Below are 18,632 nucleotides of genomic sequence, written 5' to 3'. Positions count from 1 at the left end.
TATTCACAGAGCCTCATAATGGCGGCAAGCAAACAGATAAATTAAGTAGTTTTCCACAGAAAGCAATCTCTATATGTAGGTAACTCCTGTAAGATACTACCACGTGGAGGGAACTATCTCTGTGTATAAGGAGCTGGAAAAATAAATAACAACCTTTAGCAACTATGACGAATATTTTTAGGCATCAAAGCAGGCTTAGGTAAGGAATCAATCCCTGGAAGCCTTTAAGAACAGAGGAGTAACAATTTTGGGATTGTTTTTTTTTTTTTTTCAACTATTCTTGGAGGTTTAGGGAAGTGGGTTTAGCTTGGAATGGGGGTAGGGGGAGTGTAGGTTGATGGCCTTCAGATATTTCCTCACAGGTGAAACAAACATGAATTCTTACTGTAATAGAAAATATATTGGTGGCTTAGGTTTCAGTAATAATATTTGGAATGTATGCTTTTAATGATAATCTATGGAAATACAAAATTGAATTAGGCTGTTCTGATCAAATATGAGATGACAGCCCAGTGGTTCACCAGAGGCATTGTAGCTGATGAATATTTACTCAAACATTGACTAGATAGGAAAAGTTCCAAATTGTTTTGGAGAATGTTTCTTTCTAGATAATAAATTGCCTTGGTGCATATTTGAAATAGTAATAGTTAAACCTTCTTGCAATTATATGAGATTGAACAGAGCTAAGACAAAAGCTTTAGGGAAATCCTTCTCCTCTTTGAGAGGGGAGAGGAATTAAGAATTCGAAGTAAAACTTATCATCAGCAATTAATAGCTTTTAAAAAGACAATGCAAAACTAGATAGGGTCCTCTGATCTGATTTAAACCAAAAATCTAAACCACAATTATTTTTAAAAAATCCAGTGTCTGGTTTTTAGTTTCGTGTTTTACTGTACTCTAGGAACAGTAAACAGTGAGGGGGTTTTTTGTTTGCCTTAATTGTCTCACAGCTTTGAAATAAGTGCTGTGAAGTACTGACAATAATTATGAAAAGATGCACTTAGAGAGGTTTTTCTTTTAACTCAGTGTCAGCCATGAGTACAATCAAATGGATTTTCCCCTCTCCCCCTCGTACCCCACATGTATATGTCACTTTGATTATATCTTTAGCTACTAATCCTTAGTGAGGTAGAGGACTGTTTTGCTGCTGAAATATATTTGAATAAATAAATGTCACCTCTCTGAGACAGATATGCTTTTTCTCAAATACAAAGCCTAGTAATTAATTCCTAAGGCTGACATTAAGCAGGACACTACTCATGTAAGTTACCCTTTGAATCATTCCACAACTGTATTTATTGACAATAGTGAGTGTTGGAGACAAAAAAACCAGCGATATAGTGGCACTATATTGACTGGTTTCATAATCTGGAGATCAACAGTGAGAGTGGCACAGATCTGCCTTGGTAAATCTTCCCAACATGCCTTATTCCTAGCTTGGAAAAAATGAGCATAGCACAGTCACAGATCACTACTTATGCAATTAATTAAAATATTGGTGTGTTCCAATACTAAAAAAATATCATGTAGAATTAAATATTCATTGTGGATTGTTGTAATGCTGTTCTTTGTGATTTGTGTTGAATTACATGATGGCTGCAGTGGTGATTCTCAGTATGAGAACACTCACTAGTAGAGAAGTATCAGCAGCTTAGTTTTGTCAGCTCTATTGATTTACTGTCTTATTCAGAACAAAACTTGATAAACTAATACTAAAGCAGCTATTACACAATGACAGCAGTGGGTATTTAGGCCTAGGAAAGCAGAAATCATTCTTTGTTTATGAGCCATGGGGCTATGAGATTAATGCCAAACTTCCCTTTAAAAGATTTCAATAGGCCCAAAGAAATTATATTTAAAAAAACCTCCACGATCTTTTAGTTGAAGAATTTTTTAACCTTGTATTCAAAGTAATGCAAGTGTGTCTTGAAGTGGAAACAAGTATTTCCTTTTCATAAAGTATCAATAATAGATATTTTGCATCCTGATTCAGTTAAAAAGTAGCTATTATGTTTCAACTGGCAATCAGCATTTTGATTGGGTGAAATGACTGTCAGCAAAGAGGACTGCTTTTTTTAGTTTTGTGACTTTATTTGAAATATTATATATTATAACAGAAAGTGACAAACTGACAGTTTGAAAACAGAAATTAAGTGCACTTTCTTTTCAATTAAATGAGTTCAGTATTAGTGCAAATTTGCCAAGCTGCAGATATTTTGACAATTATTTGAATGTTAATTGGTGCATGAGGAAGCTCAAAATATACCTGATGAGTTAAAGGAATTTCTGTAATGTCTTTGCTTTATAAATCATACTTTTAGTACATACAGTATGTGAAGAAAATTGCTGATTAGTTATGTCGAGCAGTCCTACTTCTATAATACAAATAATTTTGACTATCTTGTGTCTGAACTCTGAGTTTACATGAGGAAGGTAGAAAGGTCAGTGTGGGGTGATTGGACCAACAGTCCTAAGATCACTTCATAGTTGCCTTTAAGTCTTTCAAAAAGTGTTGTTTAGGAAATTTGCTTTGAGAAAAGGAGATACACTGATAAAGGCAGAAGTTGAGGAATGTGTTACACATCAATTCTGAACAAATCGCTTTTGTTTCTTCTACTTTCTATCATATCAGGTAAACTTTTTTTTCCTTCTGGAGTGACTTCCTCTGAGAGATTCTCAGGGAGAAAATGTTTTGAAATATGATATAATTATGAAGAAAATAAAATGGAGATGTCTTTTTATCTGAATAGAGTTAGAGTTAACTTACTTGAAGACTTATTTTAACTTAGATCTTCCTATGGTATTGTGAGTTTAGATATTCTGTGATTTACTCCCTGCCCTCCCTGCCTTAAATCAATATGAAAGTTGAAAATGGCTTTCTTCAGTAATTGAAGGTATTAAGTGTTATAGACCCTGGGAGAAATGTTTATGAGCTGCTGTATCATTATTTGGGGATTCTGTTAGGCAAGGTCAGAAAAAGAATTATCACTTTGTTTTTCTCTTCAAAAAGTGAGATATTATTATTCACAATAGAGGATAAGAAATCGAAGCTTTTGCTTTTGACCATTATTATAGAAAATCAACAAACAGGAATGTGACGTGCTCTCTTCCACAATTAAACTTCAGCTCTCTCCTTTGCTTCAGAGTACAAAAGGAGACCATTGTAAAGGTTTTTTTCTCTTCCTGCTGTTTCAAGTAACCATGTTACAGCATTTTGCAGGTTGTTTTGTGGACTGATGTTAAATGATTTATTACTGGTTTCATTGGTAACCTGTGGCTAATTCAATGAGTTATAGAATTATACAGCTCCTGGTGCATATTTGCAATTGAATTATAGAGTGCTTTGTGAGCATTTGAGTGCTTCAGAAGACTGAAACTCAACAGGGTTCTCATCAGAGAAAGTTTACAAGTGATAATGGATGTTTCATGTAAACCAGGAAAAATAAGCCAGATAGTATGAATCTGCTGGGCTGTTCTTTATGGGCACCATTCTGTGGAGGAAAAAGCTGCCTTTTGGAATATAGTGAAGATAAATAGGATTGTGAAGGCAAGAATCCATTACATTAGAGAGAATTGGGGTTGTTAGTTATAAGGATTGGCAGAGAACCTCTCACAATGCAAGAAAGGGAAAGAAGTCCTAGCATGAGGAGAAAGAAATGCTGGGATAACCAGCAAATCATTTCAGTGGGAGCTCTAGGATAGGAGAAAGAACTGAGAGCAGCTGAGAATGGAGCACTGATGAACTCAGAATCCTAGCACAAAGAATGACAGGCCATACACTGAAAAGCTAAGGAATTATATTGATGGAATCTAAGCAGTAACTAGAGGGAGAAGGCCTACGAGGGAAAAAAGATCCAGGAGAGTGAATTACCTTGCTTCCAGATTTATTATAGAAGATGTAACTTCACAATTGTTGCCATCATTCATTTTCTCGAATCTTTGCACCATCTGCCTTAGAGATGCTCCTCCATCACTATGGATCTTTCTTGTGATCTACCCTCTTTTCCTATTTTCAATTTAGCAGGGTTGAATGTTTTAATTCACTACCAAATAATTTTTTTTCAAGTTTGTGGTGTGCACTTTTTCTAAATCTTCCTGTGCTGCTGCCACTCTTGACAAACCTTGAGATGGCTCTTAATTAGCACCTTAAGTAGCACTGTTAAGTATATACTTGAATTTAAGTATATGACTGAGGGTTGTATTGATTTGAGATGCTGTAACTCTTCCACTCTGACACTTCTGTTTCAATGAGCTTTACCCTGTTGTGGTTTAACCCTAGCCAGCAACTAAACCCCACAAAGCTGCTCATTTGTTCTCCCGCGGTGGGATGGGGCAGAGTCAGAGGGTAAGAGTGAGAAAACGTGAGGGTTGAGATAAAGGCACCCTAAAACCAGTTCCCCACATGGAAAGTGCCAACTGAGTCAGATTCTTAATTTTAAAAATGTTTTAGTAAGGATTCTACTTTCCTAGAAAAAAAACTAAAAGAGTTTCTAGAATGAACATATTCCTAGAAAATAACAATGAACAAAATAGTCATAAGGAAAGAACACAATGGGGGATTCAATTTCAGATGTAACATACATTGTTCTTAAGTTACTACTTCAAATACATAACATTTCTTTAGGTGCTTGATAAATCTGAATGGGGAGAAAGCTTCCTTTTCCCTCCTGGGTAAAAAAAAAAAAAATAGAAAAAAATAATAAAAAAAAAAATTGGCCTGTCTTCATTTCTTCTTCAGTTATTGTAAACTTATGCCCCTGTAATTGCTTTTTTACTATGATCCCATCTTATGATCCCTTCTGAAATCAGGACCAAATTTGGATTAAATTGCAGCTGGCAAGAACCAATTATGTTTTTACATTGGTTGCCTATTCCCTGTTAATTGCTATTTTTTTAAAAAAAACCCAGTCTTTAATGTCGTTTTATTTCACTTAATAGAATTCAAACTGCATAATTTTATAAACTTAGCAACTGGTTTAAAAGAAGTCTGGAAAAGTTTTAATGGGGAACAAGAAGTAGCTTTAGCTGTCTGAACTTCAAAATCTCCAAAGCACTTTTCAGAGTGATCTGAAGTAAGATTTAAACCAGCTCACACGTGCATTATGAAATACAAGAACAGTCTTTTTCTCTTTCCCCCTCTTATTGCAAACTCTTCTTTTTCGAAGGAAACATTGACCTTCACAGTAAAGAAAAATAAGTGTAAAGAAAAAAAAAACCCAAAAAAACCACCTTGCAAGGAGAAGAACGCCTTTGGAGCCCCGTGCGCTCGGGGGTTGTGGGCCCGGCAGGGGGCGCTGCTCCTCGCGCGTTCGGGCCGCGCAGGGCGGTTCGGAGCTGTCCCGGGTTCGGAGCTGTCCCGGGTTCGGGAGCTATCCCGGGTTCGGAGCTGTCCCGGGTTCGGGAGCTATCCCGGGTTCGGAGCTGTCCCGGGTTCGGAGCTGTCCCGGTTCGGGAGCTGTCCCGGTTCGGGAGCTGTCCCGGGTTCGGGAGCTGTCCCGGGTTCGGAGCTGTCCCGGGTTCGGAGCTGTCCCGGGTTCGGGAGCTGTCCCGGGTTCGGAGCTGTCCCGGGTTCGGGAGCTGTCCCGGGTTCGGAGCTGTCCCGGGTTCGGAGCTGTCCCGGTTCGGAGCTGTCCCGGTTTGGGGAGCTGTCCCGGGTTCGGGAGCTGTCCCGGTTTGGGGAGCTGTCCCGGGTTCGGGAGCTGTCCCGGGTTCGGGAGCTGTCCCGGGTTCGGGAGCTGTCCCGGGTTCGGGAGCTGTCCCGGGTTCGGAGCTGTCCCGGTTTGGGGAGCTGTCCCGGTTCGGAGCTGTCCCGGTTTGGGGAGCTGTCCCGGGTTCGGGAGCTGTCCCGGGTTCGGGAGCTGTCCCGGTTCGGGAGCTGTCCCGGTTCGGGAGCTGTCCCGGTTCGGGAGCTGTCCCGGTTCGGAGCTGTCCCGGTTTGGGGAGCTGTCCCGGTTTGGGGAGCTGTCCCGGGTTCGGGAGCTGTCCCGGGTTCGGGAGCTGTCCCGGGTTCGGGAGCTGTCCCGGGTTCGGAGCTGTCCCGGGTTCGGGAGCTATCCCGGGTTCGGGAGCTATCCCGGGTTCGGGAGCTATCCCGGGTTCGGGAGCTGTCCCGGGTTCGGGAGCTGTCCCGGGTTCGGGAGCTGTCCCGGGTTCGGGAGCTGTCCCGGGTTCGGAGCTCTCCCGGGTTCGGAGCTGTCCCGGGTTCGGGAGCTGTCCCGGTTCGGGAGCTGTCCCGGTTCGGGAGCTGTCCCGGTTCGGGAGCTATCCCGGGTTCGGGAGCTGTCCCGGGTTCGGAGCTGTCCCGGGTTCGGAGCTGTCCCGGGTTCGGAGCTGTCCCGGGTTCGGGAGCTATCCCGGGTTCGGGAGCTGTCCCGGGTTCGGGAGCTGTCCCGGGTTCGGGAGCTCTCCCGGGTTCGGGAGCTGTCCCGGGTTCGGAGCTGTCCCGGGGTCGGAGCTGTCCCGGGTTCGGGAGCTGTCCCGGTTCGGGAGCTGTCCCGGTTCGGGAGCTGTCCCGGTTCGGGAGCTGTCCCGGTTCGGGAGCTATCCCGGGTTCGGGAGCTGTCCCGGGTTCGGAGCTGTCCCGGGTTCGGAGCTGTCCCGGGTTCGGAGCTGTCCCGGGTTCGGGAGCTATCCCGGGTTCGGGAGCTGTCCCGGGTTCGGGAGCTGTCCCGGGTTCGGGAGCTCTCCCGGGTTCGGGAGCTGTCCCGGGTTCGGAGCTGTCCCGGGTTCGGAGCTGTCCCGGGTTCGGGAGCTGTCCCGGTTCGGGAGCTGTCCCGGTTCGGGAGCTGTCCCGGTTCGGGAGCTGTCCCGGGTTCGGGAGCTGTCCCGGGTTCGGAGCTGTCCCGGGTTCGGAGCTGTCCCGGGTTCGGAGCTGTCCCGGGTTCGGAGCTGTCCCGGGTTCGGGAGCTATCCCGGGTTCGGGAGCTGTCCCGGGTTCGGGAGCTGTCCCGGGTTCGGGAGCTGTCCCGGGTTCGGAGCTGTCCCGGTTCGGAGCTGTCCCGGTTCGGAGCTGTCCCGAGTTCGGGAGCTGTCCCGGTTTGGGGAGCTGTCCCGGGTTCGGGAGCTGTCCCGGGTTCGGGAGCTGTCCCGGGTTCGGAGCTGTCCCGGTTCGGAGCTGTCCCGAGTTCGGGAGCTGTCCCGAGTTCGGGAGCTGTCCCGGTTTGGGGAGCTGTCCCGGTTTGGGGAGCTGTCCCGGTTTGGGGAGCTGTCCCGGGTTCGGGAGCTGTCCCGGGTTCGGGAGCTGTCCCGGTTCGGGGCGCTGTCCCGGGTTGGGGGGCCGTGCCGGTTTGGGGGCCGTGCCGGTTTGGGGGCCGTGCCGGTTCGGGAGCTGTCCCGGGTTCGGGGGCCGTCCCGGTTCGGGAGCTGTCCCGTGGGGTTCTTCCCGACTGACTGGGTTAGGTTTAAGAATTGACTGTTACTGCCGTTCTTTGATCGATGGGAAGAAATAACCATCCCTTAAGCAAACTGGGGAGGTGATGTGAGGGAGAAAGGTAGCTTGGTTATGTGACAGTTTTTCTAACTTTCAGGCTGAAATCCATCATGAAATACAAATTTCTTCAAAGTTGTTCTATCAGTTTACAGCTGTCACCATTTTGATGTAAGAATTACATGGGAGAAATAGTCAAATAATATCTAATATAGTTTATATGTTATTTTTGCTGGGTTTATTACACAAAAATAGTGATGGAAATTACTGAAATATTTTCAGTGGACAGACTTTCATTTCTAAGAATTTAGAGAATCATCTCTGAAAGTCGTGGTCATGTAATCCTGGAAATAGGCACAAAGAATAGCCATTTCCTCCATGAAGGCTTATAGCTGCCCTTTGGGGTTTGGGTTTTTTGTTTGGGGCTGGTGGGTGATAGTGTTCTCTTCAGGTGGGTTTTCATTGTTTTCTCCATTAAGCTACAGGGTTTGGCTGGAATTGTGTAACAAATTGCAACGTGTTGTATATGTACATGCAAATACACATGTATTTCTCATCTTCCTTCTGTATGTGGAAGTTATTTCTTTAGCGCTATGTTTGGGAAATAGAGTAAATCAGTGTGAATCCTTAGAGTCCTTCGAGGCCAGCTTCATCAGTGTGTCAGGTTACTGCGCTGCAGTGCGTTGGGCCCACACATGGGAATTGCTCCTCTCCAAAACTGATGTGGCTGCTTTCTCAAGGTACACAGTAGTTTCATTCCAGTCACTGACTTACAACTATCTGGGCTTCCAGAACTGTGAGAACTTCAACTACTGTACAGAATTAGAACCTCTGCTCATAGACTTACTCTAGAGAGTCACCATCATCATATCTATGTGAGAAGGGTGTGAACAGAGGTACAATGTAATTTTGTTATGAATTCAGGTAGCTTCACTTGTAAGTAGTATGTATTTATACATGAAACTCCATTCTTGATTGGTCAGTATCATTACAACCAAAGTCAGCATATCTCTGGCTTGGAGAAGTTCTACACAGAATTTTAACACCAGGGAAGATAAGCCATAATGAGTTCTGAAGGTCTTTGGATTGATGTTTACTTTTTTATTTCCTTCTGAAATATCAATTGAATAATGCATCGGGTAGAGTAAAATGTCCTGCTTATGATGGGTTATCAAGTAAATTGAATAAGTTCAGCTTTTAGCTGAAATACTCAGAATGTGGTAACACAATAGATGAATATAGACAGGGTCAACACTTAGGAACTTCCTTGAAGATGGCAACATTAATCCAAGCATTATGAGTTAATGTTATTGGCAAACACATATTTTTTATTAAATGACATAACCTTCTATTTTTGCAAATCAGTTCCTGTATTTACTGGTTTTACTGTCTGTAGTCTTAACGCCATTTGTTTAATCTTGCTGAAACTGATACTTACTTCTTAAGTGTGAGTCTACTACGGGTGGGCATGCTTGACTAGGCCTGCCTGGTTTTTCTTTTTTTCCATCCTTACATGAGTAGTCCTGTTGATTTTGAGAGGAATTATTGGCATCTTGTGTAGTTAGGACTATAGCACTGAGTATTGACATCAGTGGAATATTCCTATTGTGCACTTACAAGAAAGCTTTGTTGTCTGTTGTGTTGGCATGCAATGCGGCAGTTTTGAAGAATAAATTTGAATCAATTTAGACAGAGAATTAAGTAATGGCTGCAGGCTAATAACTACAATAAACTTTGAATAATCATTCATTCATCTGGTTCTTAACTATAATTCTAATTAATGGGATGTTTACAGGTTGCATTTACTTCAGCAAGACATAAAAATATAATGGTCCATAATTATTTTTATAATGATATGCAAAAATCAAAAATATTAATTTACTACTGTATGTAAGAGATATGATTCTAGAACTTTTCAGTTTTATAAATTGTACATAAAACACTGTGTCCCAGGATGACAGTACTGACAATAATACAAGGATTGCAGAAAGTGAAAGCTACAACCTGTAAGTTTTAACTATTACTAGAAGTTGTTAAACACTCTTAAGTGCTGCCTTTTACTCAAGGTATCCTTAGTATATTTTTGAAGAAAGTAATTGAATTATAAACTTCTTTGTTACAAATGTGTCAGCTCTTACCAGACTGTCCAAAGTTGAGGGTTTAATTTTTATATGGGAAAGATAACATACTTTAATATTCACTATGGCATTCCAGTCGTGCTGTCTCCCAAGATTTAGGAGGATGATCACGTACCTGTGGGTTTATGCCTGTACATGTTTTGTGAAACATTTACACTTCGGCTGTGTGTACACTGAGTGGTTTTATATAGGCTCATTCTGGATGCATTTCTGTAGTTCTTCATGTGTTAGTTTTAAATAAAATTTTCATACATGTGAGGCTGGATGTGGCCTTACACACACAACTAAAGCTGTTACATTTGAAAAAAACACCTGATGTATCCTGTGCAGGATAATTTACTCACTGCATGCACAATAATAATCCATTCTGCTATTTGAATTCCAGTAAATAAATGACTGAGTCCTACTGCCTAGGTATTCATTGGGGACATAAAAAGTGCCTTTCATGGCAAGTGAGTGATCCATTTCTTATTATCTGGAGCACCCTTAAATCATCGCGGAATGACAGTCGTTACGACGGGTATTTAGCAGATTCATTACAAAAAATTATCATCTGTTGATGAAAGCACGGCTGAAAGAATAGCGATGCAGTCGTTTCTCTGGGTCATGTCAGACTGATAAATAAAAGCTTAGGGTGGAGCACGGCCCTGCCAGGCAAGGATCCTGTCTCCCGCCGTTATCCCTGCGGGCACGGATGCGCACCTGGCCGCTCCCCCGCCGCACCGCGTGTGCGGTTCCTGCGGGCGAGGCTGCTCCGGGGGCCGCTGTGAGCGGCTCGGGGGCACCGGGGCTGCGTGCCCCCGGCGGGGGCTGTGCCGATTGCAGCCACTGCTGCATTCGGGAGCAGCGGCAGGCGAAAGCAGCAGCGGGGACCTTCCCAGCGCATAAAGCGCCAGGATGATTACTGTTCTCTCATGTTGATGGTTTTTTGGAACCGGAGTAGGACTGCTCTGCTGTTATAGAGGAGAAACAACGTTGAGCTGCAGAATGAATTAGTAGCTAACATCACGATTACTCTTAGCTGTTAGCACAAATTGTAGGAGGGGAAAAAAAATGGGAGAGGAAAAAAAATCCCTGTTTAATGCTGCCTAGGGAATACCGTGGAATTTAGAACAGATACGTTGCAGACTAGCAGCATGCCTGACTGCACTTGACTTGAATCACTGGGCAGCAGCCTCGTGTTGTATCATTTAAGGCTGAAGGAAGAACGGCAAATAGTAATGGATTTGTGTGCAGTGTTCCTGCATAAAAGGAAAGTAGTATGAAGATGGTGGTATTTAATTTGTATTTTATTTTTAAGAAGAATTTAATCCAGGTATGTATGCTCTTTGTGTTTTGTCTAGTCTACATGTAGTTTTCTGTTTCCTTTGTTTCCTTTGCTTGTTTTCATTCTGAATGTTCCTCCCACTGTTCTTGCAATGCATTGATTTGTAACTGATTTGCTTTCTAATGCTATAATGTTGATGAAACTGTCTGGGCTTCTGGAATTAACACATTCATTAAAAAACTGGGGTGGTTATTTTGTAAGGCTGGTAACTTCACAGTGTAAGTTGAGTAAGGCGGTATGGTGTTTGATTTTTCAATGAGTTGGTACATTTAAATTGATACAAAAATATAAACAAATTAATTACATGAATACACAGTGAAAGTAAGGTATGTTTTGCTTATTTATGTCAGTATTTTTCTCCTAATTTGTGACAGGATTAATAATAAATTGAGCTTTACGGATGCTTATGTATTTCTGGGTCTTGATTAATCTCCAAGATGAACACCCTGCAGATTTCTTTTGAATAGGCAGCTTGCTTAGTCTACACGCTTGATTCTGTTCCACAGCTAAATCTGTGTCTCAGAATACCCTCTACTATGTACCTCCTCTAAGGCACAACCCAAAAACCCACCATAACTATTTCATACATTTTTATCCATTTTAGGTACAAGAAGATAAAATTAGTATTTTGCCTTCTGCAATTTCGGAGGCCAATAGTAGCTAAAACTAATTTCTTACTATGAGATTGCTTTAAGAGGAAAAATTATGTAGTTAGAAAATATGACTATTCTTTAGCCCTCGCCTTTCTTTAGTCCCCTGGCTCCTCTTGCACTTTTTGTCTTACTAGTATTTTCTTTCACCTGACAATTGATTATATGTAATAAGTGAAATAGAACACAAAGCAATGTGCCCTTAAACTAAGGACACTCATAGTTGTCTTATAATGTCTGGTAAAAATGTATTAAAACCACTTAATGCTTATTTGATTGTTCATTAGTCTTGAAATATCTTAAAGCATTCTGTTGCATTTCTAATTTCAATGCAGCCTAGTTAGAAGTAAGATTTTTTTTTTTTTTTTTAAAAACATGTTGATCCAAAAAGGGTTAATATCTCTTACAGTATCTTAATACTGTTGCTAACTGCTGGCTGACAGGAGCTATTATGCCTTAAAAACATTCATTGGTGTAAAATCAATTACTTTCTGATGTGAAAATAAACTGTCTGTAAAGTTGTAGCTATTTTTCACAGAGAGGGGGATACTATGCTTGTTTCCTGTCGGTGATTATATAAAATAGATGCCTTTATTTAGTATAATACACAACTGTGGTTTGAAAATTGAAATTGTAAGGTTACTTGACACATATGAATGTTCTAAAAGCCAGTGCTAAATCTTACCATCTAAATCAACATAGTGAGAAAAGCAGCAAGAGAGTGCTGTTACGTCTAAAAGCACTAAGAATGAAAAGTAGAATTTAAGGGTAAAGCGTGTTTTGTTCTTCACAAATTCCTTTTGTGAGGGATATAATGATAGAAATTATGATTAGCTATAATCTCAAAGAACTTAATATAGAAAAAAGCCATGATGCAAGATAAATGAGGGTTCTTCTAGTGGAATATACACAACTTGGAGAGTTGTATAAAGGTTTTCTGTCACTATACTGTTTGCTTGATCCTGCAGTGATGTCAGCACAACATTACCATAATGACTATATATTGCTGTGAAAACACTTAGGAATTCTCAGGGCAAGTACTGGGAATCCAGAGTGTTACACAGTAGGAGAAGATTCATAGCTCAGAATATCTCCCAATTCACTAAAGCATCAATGAGAACTGAAAATTCCAAATTTTCCTTTAAGTGTTGTGTTGTGAAAATCTAGGAAGAAGGAAGTAGTATAATAGCTTCTGCCTTGTGAGACCATTACAGCTCTGAAGCGTAAAACTTCTTTGGCACCTAAGAAGGTTGTTACACTGTTTTTGTTTTTCTCATTTGTGTCATTCGCTTAGGTTGGTAGCAGAGGTTCTTGCGTTCCGGTACGGATTAAGTATCACAGTTGTCAGTGTATTAAAGTAAAGACAGAAGAGGGGTTTTTTTTTAATAAAGTCTTTGCAGCAAATTTAGAAATATGTTTAATATCTACCATCCTTATCAGTGAATGTCATTCAGGTGTTAAGCATGATTTCTATCTGTGTGTGCCTACTCATCCTAGTGTATGTTGTTGTCAACAGTGCTTGTAGTCATTTGTGCTTGTGGTATTTTTCAAATGCCAATGTCACAGATGATTGCTACCATTTATCAAATGAAAGGCCACTTCATCAAAAACTTTCTTTTTCATAGCTTTTTTTTCCTAAAAGTTTGATGTAACTATTAGTTTACTAGATTTTAGAAAAATATGTAAAATCTTCGTTGCAGAGGAATGGAATCCAGAGGGCTTACTTTGCCCATATAAAGTTGATATCTTACTGTAAACATTTCACTGGGAATTTTTGTAAGTAGTTAGCAAAAAAAATGCCCCCAAACCCTAAAGAAAGAAAAAAATCGAAGCTGCAGAGTGATGTAGTGCACACATGGACACAGAGTTCATGGCAAACCCTGTCCAAGGGAGATTAATTCAAGGCTGTGTGTTGTCCATTCCAAGACACAGGCCAGTACAGTTGGAGGATTAAAATTCTTACCTGAAAGAAAATTGAGAGATTTTTTAAAAAATTATATTTTCGGGCAGAATAACTATTCTGAAAAGTTGCTGAAAGTTTTGAAATGTTACTATTAAAAAAAACTTTGAATGCACTCAGTAGACTATAAATACAGTCTCTGCATATGTTATGCTCCAGTGTAAATTAAATCACTTGGGCTCCCAGGGTATAATGTTTAAAAGACCCTCTATTAAAACACAGGAAAAACTAGGGACAGAACTGAGATTAAGTCAAAATGTATGTTGATACTTTCTGGTTTTTAGTAGGCGCTAAATAGGTTCTGATTATTATATAGTAACTCTTTTATTTATGGTAATCTAAAATAATAGCAAGTTGGTAATAATAGTCCAATTAAGTTAACATGTCTGGTACTGACTTAGTAATACAATAATCTCCATATTGTCAGCAAATAACTTTTCCCTCCCCCTGTTTTCCCTTCCTTTTGTAGGCTGCATTTAAATAGAAATGAACAATTTGGTGAAATTTTCTCAGTCTTAGCAGTTTTTGAACTGACAGTATTGACTAAAATTAAGTTTATAGAGGACAGCATATATCATTTATACAGCTGTAAGAGAGGGAAAAAGTCATAATTACCACCTCGTTTATACACTACAGTGTCTTTTTTTTCTTTTTTTTGACTGAAAAAGTCAAGGAAACAACTAGAAACATCAAAGAGAAAAAAGTCAGTGCATTTAGTCAATTAATATTGAAGCTGTGTTCCAAATCATCTGCAGTCTCTTATTCTTGTGTGCACTAGTATATTGAACTGGCCTACATTATCTACTGCTCTTCAAATGGGCCACATTTTACCTTTAGAATCTGTTCTATAGCTTTTTACATCTCAGTGTTAATCTACTGTATTTGACGCATCTCTTCATTTGTTTTTGGTTCTAGTCAAGGCCATTGACCTTTAAGAACAGTTGCTTCAAATACTGCTTTTAATGTTAATACCACACTACAGATGTGTTTCTAAAGAAATAGTCTTCTAAATGCCTCCAACAATCTTATTAGTAGTTCATAAATAATTGAATGCCTTAACAAAACTTCACAGGGAAAAATGCAAATATTACAAAGGTATAGAGAATAGCGTAACTAAAAAAGTAATTATAGAAATTATTGTAAAATAGTGGGGTTTTCTTCAATTCATGTCTGTCTTCAACAGTAATTAAAAAAAAAATAAACAAAACAAAAAAACCAAAAAACACATCTTTTACAAAAAAAAAAAATCCTCTCTTTTTCCATAGTGGACATAGTAGTAGGGAAGCAGTGAAGATGACTTTTCTCTGCAGAAGAATTGCTCATCCTAGATTTTCTTCTAAGCTAAACCAAAGACAATGTGCTTCTATACATTACAAAGTAGTTTAATTGCAGCTGTTAAACTGTGGAGTTAATTCACTGATGCACCAAATTCTCTATGATTTTTGGGTTAGATGTTCTAAATCACAATGAGCCAAAGTCACGTTTAAGCCTGTGCTGTTTGCATCTGTTATATTTAAACTCCATTAGGTTGTATGCTGACAGAAGAGATACATAACAGCTATGAATGACCAGTATTACAATATGACTGCTAAATATTTAGATTGTATTCTGTAGTGTACCCCATGAATATATGTGCAGCCTCCTCAGTACAGCAGTAGGCCTTGTGGATTAAAAAATAAGCAGATTGTAGGCTCTTAGGACTGGGGTTTGAAACAGCAGATTGGTGGTTTTACTTTTTACATTCCCATAAATAGAGAAGGCAACATGTTAAAGGGTGGTTAGATATGTATGAATCACAGGATCCATAAATAAATATCACCAGGTAAATAAGGGGATAGAGTAAACTTTCCAAATCGTTTTGAAGAGCAGTAGGAATCACTTCCTAGCCAAAAGGAGTGAGTGCTGATAGCACTCCACATTCTCCTGTGAATGTTGGGAGGGGCTGATGGGATAGGACAAAGGTCTGCTGATGTGAAAGCCTGAGGAATTGTTGGAACAAAGAGTAATTACCCAAAAGAGAAAGCAGGTCTCTTTACTGCTCTTGTCCCTGCCGTTGCCAGGGTCTTTGGGCGGGTCATCCGTATAGGTGTAGTCAGTGTTAAGATAAGCGTCGTTTTACCTTAAGAGACTCACCATTTACACAGATTAAAAATGTCAGTAGTTAAGACTAGAAGGAGAATTTAAGAGGAATATAAAGGAGCAGATAAGTGCTCTAAATTAAGCTCGTCTGAATTAGGTCATCTGAGATGATTGTCAGTATAGTGCTCCTGTTGTAGTAAATTAATGAAGCAATGTGGAATGTACACCACACTATGCTTGTCGAAAGCAAGGGAGCAGAGGTTTCACCCAGCAGATGTGAGCTGAGGGCAAGTACACTTATGTCAAGATTAACCTTATTCCCAGGCAAGCATAAGACTAGTAATTAGACTAGTAATAAGACCCTAATAAATAAACCTGTATATCTGAATTCTGTTATTGATTCCTTATGTTCCTGATGGTAAGAGAGCCTCTCCTAGCCTCAGTTTCTGCAGATGCAGGGGTAGACTGTTTACATACTTTTTTATAGGTATATTTGATTAATTAATTTCTGTGGAGCATTTTGCATATCACAAAAGTATGTTGCTGTCTATAGACTCCAGTGCCTATTTTGGCAGTAATACAGAGTGCTATTGCTGCAGATGAAGACTTCTTGGCTTTGTTTTGATTCCCCCTACTGTCTTGGTGTTGAGAACATGAACTGTCATAGGGTATTTTATAGAGAGAAACTGCACTTCAGTCTCATCTTCTTCCCTGCCCCCTTTCCATATACGCAGACCCCTTGTAGTTGATTAATAGTGTGAAGGTTAAGCAAGGCTAAGGTCCTGCCTGGTTCTTGCTTTGCAAGGGACAGTCTGTATCCACAAAGCTACCCCTGAATGGAGTGAGCTGCTGCTCTGCAGCTTCATTTGCTAGGGTCTGAACAGAAGCTGAGCAGTGATCTAGCTATTCTATTTAAACTAAAATTATATTTTTAAGATGATTCACTTTTTTTATAAAAATGCAGGGCTGGATTTGTTAAAATAATTTTTTGAAATGGGGGTCTGGTGTTCAGGTATGTAACTGAAATACACTGTTTGCATTATTTAAAAAGCTATCATTTTTAACTCAGCCCACTCTTCCCTCCTTCTACCTGACACATTCGTTTTAGACTTGGAATAAGATCCTTTATACATGATGCTTCCAACTGACATTTTTATTTTGACAACGCTTTGTTGTCAACAGCGTGCTTGAAACTGGTCCAAATTCTGTTCACCATCAAGTTGATCAACAAAACTGTTTTCAGACTTGCTGTGGGTAAAAAGTTGATGGAAGTGTCATTTTGTCCTTTCTTTCTAGAAGAACCCTATTAAGAGTTTATTTTTCAGTCTCGCAATCCATATCACTTTCCAGTTTCCTGTTCTATTGCCATCTAGCACAAAGTCCATACCTCAGTGCTGTAACACTTCGACATGATTCCGTATGCTTAGACTGGCTTAACCCAGCGATGTTGAACTTTATTATATAAATTGTTTCAATTCAATAAACAAAGTGAGAATTTAAAAATTGAGGTCATAATGGTTTATTGTGAAACCTGGATAAAACTAGAAAATCTCCGAATGACAACTTGCAGCTCATTCAAATAATTGACTTAGTTCTATGTCCTTCTTAAAAGACTGTTCCTTATCTTATGGAGTTTTAACCTTACGTTGATTTAAAATGTTAAGAACAACCTATGCAAGCCTTTACAAGAAGTGGATGAGACCTGTAATGACTCAAACTTGATTCCATGTGTAGACATACAATTGTAGAAAATGACTTTTTGACAGAGCTTCAAACTGATTAACAGATCATATGACTAATACAGCTGAGATGGAATAGAACTCGCATGAGAGAACATAAATCTGCTCCATTTAGCAGATCTCCCTGTGTTTGTAACAGTACAGCTTTTAATTCACTATGGCATTGTCAGAAACTGGGTTTAAATAAATTCAGTGCTGAATGTTCAGCTATTTGTAATACTTTCGATTATCTCAGATAAAAAGCATTGGTTAGACACTGAATAAAACACACACATATATATGTATGTATATGTATATGGCTTGCTATGAAATCAAGCTTCTTCTACAGAGAAGCATTAAACCTTATTTAAAGTGAATGGAAACGTTCCAAATTCCAGTGATAACTTCATTATTTCTTGATGGTTTTTAGGCTGAGACAGGAAACAAGCCTTCTGGCTTGTTTATACATTCTTGATTTGAAGTCATTTGAAGAATGTCCAAGTCATCTAAGTGAAGTTTATGTAAGAGGGAATTTAAAATTCTGTGGCTGTGTGGGCAGAGGGGGTAGGCAGTCACACTTCAAATCTTGTTCAATAAATGGTTACAAACATTCAGTGTAAGAGCTGAATGGTTAACAAGTGTTTCTACATCTAGAAACATGCTTTTGACATTGAAAAGTGTCCCAGGATGGTTCCTTTCTCTCCTAACAATACATGAAAACAAGGCAGCCTTGGCTCTAGTGAAAACTTTTCAATATTCTGAGAGATGTCATTTGCATTCCTTGAAAATTGCATGCAGTCTCATTGAGCATTCTTTTGCTTCCAAACGTTGCTTGCTCTTAATTCACGCTTAATACTCTGACTTTATGTATAAGCCTACAAGAAAAAGAAGTGGCAAGGACTATGCTGATGTATATGTGTTAAAAATGTGATTCATGTCCCACAGATATTTCACCTTTTTATAAAATAATAAATAGCCACTTTGGGAACAGACTGAAGGATGTTTTCTATTCTTCTGCTCACTCTGCATCCCAATTTAGTTATATCTGGAAAAGAAATGAGTCTGTTTACATCCTCTTTTCCAGGATTCCAGAAGCCAACCAGGCTTTTAGCAGCTTTGCTTGTGCTCTATGCAGCACAGTGCATTTGCTGCTGCAGTATGAATCAGGGGTTAGTGTTCATTATTTACCATTTCATATGTGCATATATGTAATGAATAAATATATGGAGTATAATAGTAAGCTCAATGAAAACAAACTATGCAATGCAAAGACCAGATCTGGAGGTGTGTGAGTGGACCATAATGTTTCATACAGTGCCAGGCTGTTTGCAGAC

At 40.0% G+C, this 18,632-nt stretch overlaps 1 protein-coding gene across 2 annotated transcripts in view; it reads left to right on the top strand.

Annotated features, from left to right (window-relative positions):
* UNC13C (unc-13 homolog C) overlaps positions 1-18,632 on the top strand; it is a 405,035-nt gene that overhangs the window by 29,067 nt on the left and 357,336 nt on the right. Inside the window, exon 1 of one of the 2 annotated variants that reach the window (XM_032123409.1) lies at positions 10,377-10,879. The exons of the other annotated variant lie outside the window; for it this stretch is intronic. The gene's annotated coding sequence lies outside the window, so the exon portion shown is untranslated. Of the gene's footprint in view, positions 1-10,376; positions 10,880-18,632 lie in introns of those variants that run through there. 2 annotated transcript variants of the gene reach the window in all.

The sequence above is a fragment of the Corvus moneduloides genome, chromosome 13 (assembly GCF_009650955.1).
Source record: "Corvus moneduloides isolate bCorMon1 chromosome 13, bCorMon1.pri, whole genome shotgun sequence".
Classification (NCBI taxonomy): domain Eukaryota; kingdom Metazoa; phylum Chordata; class Aves; order Passeriformes; family Corvidae; genus Corvus; species Corvus moneduloides.
The sequence above is the reverse complement of the archived record's forward strand: the minus strand, read 5'-3'. Positions and strand labels throughout refer to the sequence as shown.